This window comes from Benincasa hispida, chromosome 5 (genome assembly GCF_027475165.1).
Source record: "Benincasa hispida cultivar pf3 chromosome 5, pf3_genome.v1.1, whole genome shotgun sequence".
Lineage (NCBI taxonomy): Eukaryota > Viridiplantae > Streptophyta > Magnoliopsida > Cucurbitales > Cucurbitaceae > Benincasa > Benincasa hispida.
In genome coordinates, this window is record NC_143482.1 from 36814889 (window position 1) to 36823220 (window position 8332).

General features: G+C 41.3%; 1 non-coding gene across 1 annotated transcript; it reads left to right on the top strand.

The window, feature by feature from the left end:
• Positions 1–4532: 4532 nt before the first annotated feature.
• LOC120078885 (small nucleolar RNA R71) lies at positions 4533–4639 on the top strand. Its single transcript, XR_005482162.1, has one exon. It is a non-coding gene; the product is annotated as a small nucleolar RNA R71 (small nucleolar RNA).
• Positions 4640–8332: the final 3693 nt, after the last annotated feature.

The following is an 8332-nucleotide window of genomic DNA, read 5'->3' on the forward strand; positions in this document are numbered from 1 at the left end:
AGTGCAAGTCTTCTTCGTGATATATTTTGACTCTTTGCCCGTTGACTTTGAACATTGGTCTTCTCCTCATTGGATAACTCAACCGTGCCATGCGGGAATATCTCTCTTATTATGAAGGGTCCAGACCAGCGTGACTTTAATTTCCCAGGAAAGAGTCGTAGTCGCGAATTGAATAATAAGACCTTTTTTTCGACTTGGAGATTCTTCTCACATAATTGTTTTTCATGCCAGTGTTGCGTGCTCCTTGTAGATTTTTGCGTTCTCTTATGCATGATTTTTCCATTCCTCAAGCCCAACCAACTGAAGTTTCCTTGCTTCCCCTGCAGCCTTTAAGTCAAAATTTAACTTTTTCACTGCCCACAATGCTTTATGCTCTAGCTCAAGCGGTAAATGACATGTCTTTCCGGACACCAACACATATGGAGACATGCCTATAGGTGTCTTATAGGCGGTCCTGTATGCCCACAAGGCATCGTCCAGCTTCATTGCCCAATCTTTTCGAGAAGGTTTTACCACCTTCTCTAATATCAGCTTGATTTCCCAGTTGGACATTTCAGCTTGACCATTTGGCTGTGGATGGTATGCGGTGGCCACTTTATGGAGGATATTATAATTGAGCAGCAAATTGTTGACGATGTGATTAACAAAGTGGGAGCCTTCATCACTTATTATGGCACGTGGAGTGCCAAAACGAGTTAAAATATTTTTCTTTAAGAACTTGGAGACTATCGTTGCATTGCTTGCGACGCACGATACCGCTTCTACCCATTTGGAAATGTAGTCAACAGCCAATAGAATGTATTTGCCCCAAACTCGAACAGTTCCAATTCTAAGATGATGCTCATGGGCATCGTATGCTTCCATGAAATGTTTCCCTTGCATTGGCACCGATCGCATTTCATTACATAGTCTCTTGCGTCCTTAAATAAAGTTGGCTAAAAATACCCACTTTGTAACACCTTTGCTACTATGTGTTTCCCTCTAAAGTGTCCTCCATATGGCGAGTCATGGCATTGTGATAGTATGCGTTGGTGAGTAGCATCTAGTATGCATAGGCGCAAAATCTAGTCTAACCCCATCTTATAAAGATTTGTCTCATCCTAATAATATGATCTACATTCATGTCTGAGCCACCTCTTCTGGTGGGCTATGTAATCCTCAGGGAATTGTTAGCAAACTAGAAAATTGGCCACGTCCGCATACCATGGTAGTTCTTCAATTTTAAATAGTTGTTCGTCTGGGAAAGTTACATTCACCTCTGACTGGTTATGGTCAACTTCTGGATTTTCTAGTCTGGATAAATGGTCTGCAACCTGGTTCTCCGTCCCCTTGCGATCAATGATTTCCATGTTGAATTCTTGAAGGAGGGGAAACCATCGAATCAATCTCAATTTCGCATCATTCTTTGTCATCAAATATTTTATCGCTGAGTGGTCAGTGGGAACAATTACTTTAGTTCCCAGCAAGTAAGCTCTGAATTTTTCCAACGCAAATGTCAATGCAAGCAATTCTTTTTCTATAGTAGTGTAATTTGTTTGAGTAGGGTTCAAGGTTTTAATCACATATATGATGTAGCATTGTTATCTTTTTTTGCACCAGCACTACCCCCATCGCATAACCGCTTGCGTCGCACATTAGTTTGAACGGCTGTGTCCAATCCGGTGCGATCAACACAGGTGCGGTTGTTAATGCATTCTTCAATATCTTAAATGCATCGAGGCATTAGTCATCAAAGTCAAACATTCTTTCTGCCTCCAGCAACGCATTCAATGGTCGTGCAATCATCAATAAAGGCCAGCATGTCCTAAGAAGCTCCTGACAGCCTTCACATTCGTTGGAGGTGGAAGCTTTTCAATTGCCTCAATCTTCGCCTTGTCCACCTCCAGCCCATCCTTGGAGACTTTGTGCCCAAGCACAATACCTTCCTTCACCATGAAGTGGCATTTCTCCCAGTTTAACACAAGGTTTGTCTCTTCATATCTTTTCAGTATCTTCTCCAGATTGTTGAGACAGACTTCGTATGTTTGCCCATACACTGAGAAGTCATCCATGAAAATTTCTACAGAATCTTCAAGATACTCAGAAAAGATGGACATCATACACCTCTGGAAAGTGCTTGGCGCATTGCATAGGTCAAACGGCATGCGTCGAAATGCAAATGTTCCATAAAGGCAGGTGAATGTGGTTTTCTCTTGATCTTTGGGAGCAATCATGATTTGGTTATAGCTGGCATATCCATTCAAGAAGAAGTAGAAATCATTTATAGCTAGGTGGTCTAGCATCTAATCAATAAAAGGCAAGAGGAAATGATCCTTTTTTGTAGCCGCATTCAGTTTGCAGTAGTCCATGCAAATTCGCCAGCCAGTGATAGTCCTCATTGGTATCAATTCATTATTTGCATTTGGGAGTATCGTCATCCCTCCTTTCTTCGGCACACATTGCACGAGGTTGACCCACGTGCTGTCAGCAATTAGATAGATAATCCCTGCATCTAACCACTTGATTATCTCCTTCTTCACAACCTCCTTCATCGTAGTGTTGAGTCTGCATTGATGTTTGATCGATCCCTTTTTATTGTCCTCGAGACGAATCTTGTGCATGCAATATGCGGGGCTAATTCCTCTGATGTCTTCTAGCATCCAGCCAATTGCTTTTATATACTTTCTCAGGATGCTCAACAGTTCATTTTCTTGATCTTCATGAAGTGCAGAGGAAATTTTAACTGGAAGAGCCCCAGGAAAGCATGCTTCAGATGGTTTGGAAGGGTTTTTAGCTCTACTGTCGATGGTTGTTCCAAGGATGGTTTTGGTATTTTTCTTTCTTCATTCATTATCAGCTTGTCTTCTTCGGTTGTTGTTTCTGTGATTGCATTGCAGGCTACTATGGATGCGGTCCCATCCTCATCTTCATTTTCATCTTCAGACTTTTCTTCTTCATTCAAACTTGGTTCATCATCGGATTCAGCAAGGTCTTCTTCTTCTGGGTATTTCATGGCTCTGAATATCAAACCTGAGCTTCTGTCCATTCACACTCAGTGTGATCTCTCCTTTATACACATTAATCTGAGCGCGACCAGTAGATAAAAATGATCGTCCCAGTATGATGGGTACATCCTTGTCCGCTTCATAGTCCAGGATGATGAAGTCTGCCGGTAATATAAATTTGTCAATCGTAACTAGAACATACTTCACCTTCCCTTCTAGATGAACAAGAGATCTATCAGCTAACTGAAGAGTCACCGTCGTGGGTGCCAGCTTCCCCACATTCAACTGCTTGAAAGAAAGAGGCATTAAGTTGATGTTGGCCACGAGATCGCAAAGCGCTTGACCAATATATAACCCTCTAATTGAGCAGGGTATTGTGAAACTTCAAGGGTCGCGCATTTTCGGTGGAATTATGGATTTTGAACTTTGCGTCAAAGCCATCATTGTGAACTTACCAGTGCTTCTTTTCTTCGTCACCATGTCCTTCAGAAACTTCGCATACTTAGGCATCTGTTCAATCGCTTCAATGAATAAAATGTTAATATGCAACTGTTTCAGCATATCCATGAAGCGTTGATACTACCCTTCATCATTTTTCTTCTTTTTAAGTCTCTGAGGGAATGATCACAGCTGTATTTTCACAGTTCCCTGTTCTTTTGGCTTCGAAGTGGACGCAATCTTCGGTTCCATCGTCTCCTATTCTTCTGTTTCTTCTTTAGTCAATGGGATCTGCGGTTCCATCACAATTGGAGCAGTCCTACTCAGCTCCTTCTCCTCCGCCACAATCTTTCCACTTCAAACGTCACAACTTGACATTGCTCTTTTTTCGTACCCCTTGGGTTGTGCGGGAGTTCTGTTGAACTCAACAGTGCCCCTTGCGATCTAGTCTTGAGTTCGCCTGCAATCTGTCCTATCTGAATTCAAGATTGTGGGTGGACGTCGCTTGATTCTAAAGCACTGTTTCATTTTTTTCAATATATTGTTTCAGTAAACTTTCCAAAGATGAAGATTGTGGCACCTGCGAACTGCTGGCTTGGTTTTGCATTTAACCATTTGTTCGTGGGAAAAATCCTGGTGGCCCTTCCTTTTACGCCATTGGTTGAAAATTTTGTTGTTGATTTTTCCACGCGAAGTTAGGGTGGTTTCTCCACCCAGGGTTGTAAGTATTGGAAAAAGGATTATTTTTCACAAAATAGATTGATTGTGGGTTCCTCGGACACTCCTTCATTGGATGACCTTCACCGCAATTAGCACAACTTGCGCTCGTTTGGTTGATTACTTTGACTTGCCCACTATGCATCCCTGGGCTACTGATTGTGATTCCTTGTATCAAATTCATCATCGCAGTCATTTGATTCTGTAGGGATGCAATGGCCCCATTGCTTGCGTCACTATCCTTAATTCTTAATCTTTGATTGCTTTCCCTCCAGTCTTCATGATTTTTAGAAATGCGATCAAGTAGTCGTCTGTGATGCAGGTGCATTAGTAGTCGTCTGTGATGCAGGGTTCAAACCGTGGTAGAAAATTTCCATTTGTAAACAATCTGGTAAGCCATTATGCGGGCAATCTGTTACCAGCCTCTTAAACCTCACCCAGGCGTCAATGAGCGATTCGTCAATATTCTGTTCAAAATTAGTGATCGACTTCCTTGTTCTGGCGTTCTCCGTCAGGGGGAAGTACTTCTTCATGAACTTTTCCACTACTTGTTCCCATGATGTAATCTCCCCTGGTTTGAGAGAACAAGCCCATTTCCGTGCCTAGTCACACAACGAAAATGGGAACAATGTTGATCGAACCTCCTTAGCGGAGATGTTTGGGAACACGAACGTATTGTAGATCTCAATAAAACTCCAGAGGTAGGCGTGTGGATCCTTGCCACCCTACCGCCAAACTGTCCGGCAGTTTGAATCATCTACAGCATCATTGTTTTCATTTCAAATCTCAATCCATCAAGAGTTGACCTCATGATTCCTGGTGAGAAATCATAAAGGTTGGGCGATGCATAATCCCAGATGGGCCAATCGTTTGCCAAAAGCATGGGATTCACCATGATATTATTTGCATTCGGTGCTCTATCTTCTAGTTGCTCCGCCATGTTTTGATCTTTCTCTTGTTGTCGTTGGCAGCAGTTTCTTCTTCTTCTTCGAAAAATTCTCTCAATCTCTGGGTCGTGATCGGGCTCAGAATTTTCGACGCCCACTTCTTCCTTTACCTAAGGAGAAGCAGTGCACAAAGACGAAGAGTCTGCAAAGAAAATCAAAAAGTTAACGTTAGCACAATCTGTATTGTCGTAGTCCCCGGCAACAACACCAAAAACTTGATGCATGGTTAATGCGATGAAATAATGGTGTAGAATGTGATGGTGGAATATGCGTTGTGCATGCAAGTTCTCTTAGCAAGATCCAAGTATAAATCCTACTAAGTTGCCTGGTAAGCCTAGGTTCGAACACAGGGACTATGGAAATAGTATGCGATGGTAATTTCATATCTCTTTGCGGTGACAAATAAATCAATGCGTTGGTTGGTATGATTGTTTAATGTATAGATTCTATGCGGCGAAATTGAGAAAAGAGTCAATAACACGAAAGTACAATGAGTATGCAAGGGAACGGGTTGAGAAGTTTTTTTTTAGCTAACACTTGCTAAGATTGCGTTCACGTTATGCGATCATGCTACATACATACAACAGCAAGTCATCTCTCAATGCAAATGCTATAGCTACTAGTTTTAGAACGCATGCGATGTATGCGATGATATCTATAGGACTTATGTCTAAGCCTCTATTCTTGTCTATGCGATGATGAATGACACACACATACACAAGGAAACCACTACTATCATAACCTATTTCTAGGGTGCATGTGATGCATGTTAGCAAACAGAGCTTATCTCTAAGTCTCTATCTCTGCTTATGCAGATCTAATCTTGCTTTCTCAAGCCTAGATTCTAACCTAGCTCTTTCAAGTCTAGGTTCTTTCTTTAGACTCTCTCTCGAGTAGCTTTAAAGGGGTGATGGACGTAACATAAAACAAGATGATCGCATGCAATGAAGATCTTAGGTCATGCTAGCTAAGTACTTCTCAACCCATTCGAAAGTTTAGTTACTCATGCATAATGTAAAGAGAGTGAAAAGATGTAGAAATGCAGGTTCCATTCTTAAATGAAATCGAAATACAGAATGACAATGGGAAATAAAGATAAGAAGCCTAGTAGCAATTTCTTACTTCCCAAGGCATTTACACTGTTTCTTTCTATTCTGCTCAAAGAATATTCTTGCTTTTGCAAGAGTCGGCCCTCTCTCTGTTTTCCATGCTCCCTGGCACTCTCTCGAGCTGACCAGAATGATCTTCCAGTGTCTTCTCTCTTCTCTCGCCTCCGCTTTCTAAGTGTAAGAAAACTATGAACAAAGGCTAACTATCTTCTATATGGCTCAGCTGAAATAAAAACAAAACTTCTTTAACGAAGGTGGCCTTCGGTATTTATAGAGCTTTAGGGTGAAGAGCTTTTTCTCTCAAATGATTGCACTGATGGGATGTCATTAATTCTCTATCTGATGCATCGAATAATTGTCATCAAAAAGTTGAGTGTACTTGCTACAGTGTGTCATTAACGGCTTGTCAACTAAATTCGGATTCAACCGTCATCAGCTTTCTATCCCATCGTGATTTATTAAGCTTTCACCTTGATGCGCCGGCTCTATGCGGCCACCTTCTTGAGCAAATTTTCACGAACGCATACAATCACATAGCCTTGCGATTGCAATCTTTTATGTCCTCGAACACTAAATTCCTTGGATCGCAACTCTGCCTTGCACCAACGCATTTTCCTGCACAAAATACATAAATTAGCTGCTTTAATGCGATGGATGTATGCGATCACAATGTTCTAAACTTAATGCTTTTGGATGCAATTTTATATATTTTTATCGTCACAATCCTTCATTGTTTTATATCTTGCGTTGTAATAACGTGAATTTCTGCCCATTATCATTGACAGAAAATGGTGCCCCAAGATGATTGGTATTTCAAAGTAGGCTTCGTAATCCAAAATTATAAAATTCACATGGAAGATAAATATATCAACTTTCACAAGAACGTCTTCGATCTTCCCTTCCAGGTACATTATGGACCGATCAACAAGCTGCAAAGTCACAGTAGTAGGTCTCGCCTCGCCAATGCATAGCTTTTTAAAGATGGATAGCGACATCAAGTTGATGCTAACTCCTAAGTGGCATAGTGCTGACCAACTTCTTTCCCACCAATTGAGCATGGTAAAGTGAAGCTTCCAGGGTCTTTCATCTTTACAGGAATGTTATTCTTGAATAATGCACTACACTCTTGAGCGAGCGCAACCATTTTGAATTCATCCAACCTGCACTTTTTTGTTAGGATGTCCTTTAGAAACTTCACATAGCTTGGCATTTGCTCAAGAGCTTCCACCAGTGGGATGTTTATATGTAGCTGTTTCAGCACATCTAGGAATCTCTTGAATTGTTGGCTATCGTCTTTCATCTTTAACTAATTGGGAAAAGGAGCTGGCACTTGTAAGATTTCTCTTGCTTTGTTTTTCTCTTTTGTCGCATTAGGAGCTTGTGACGGTGCTTCTGGGCTTGTTATCTTTGGAGTTTCTGTATTGTCAAAGTTCAATATTGTTGAAGGTTTTTTAGGAGGTTGAAAATTTGAACTGGGAAGATCTGTTGTGGAGTTAGGGTTATCAAGGTCAATTGGAGTAATTGTTAGAGTCTTAATTTCTTATTCATTTGAAGGTTGTGATTTCACTGGTCTATTTGATCTGGATTCTTGGGGCTCAGCTTGTAGCTTTCTCATAGTTTTCCCACTACGTAGTGTCACGGCCTAACACTACTCCTTGCCATTTCCCCGTGGAGCCTCAGTGTTGTAGGTAGGGCACCTGGTTGCCTGTTTTTCAACTCATTGGCAATCTGCCCTACTTGGACCTCCAAATTTTGTATCGAAGAGGCTTGCGACTAGATTTACGCATCGTTATTTTTGAATATATTCTTTGAGAAGTGCCTCCAATGTTGATGATGCGTTCGAACTTGACGCATGATTATGGTTATATTGCTGTCGATTTTGAGTTTGTTGTTGATCATGGGGGTGCTAATTGAATCTTGGGGGATTCCCTTAAGGCGCTTGTTGTTGTTGATGTATATTCTTCTAGCCCAACTGGTCTTGATTTCTACCCTAAGAGAAATTGGGACTCCTACAACCCGGATTCTACGAGTTACTAAATGAGTTATTATGGATGAAAGAAACTGTCTGGGGATCATGCAGGCAAACCTCGACTGAGTAAGGTTCCCCACATTATATATAGCTTACTACCACAATTTG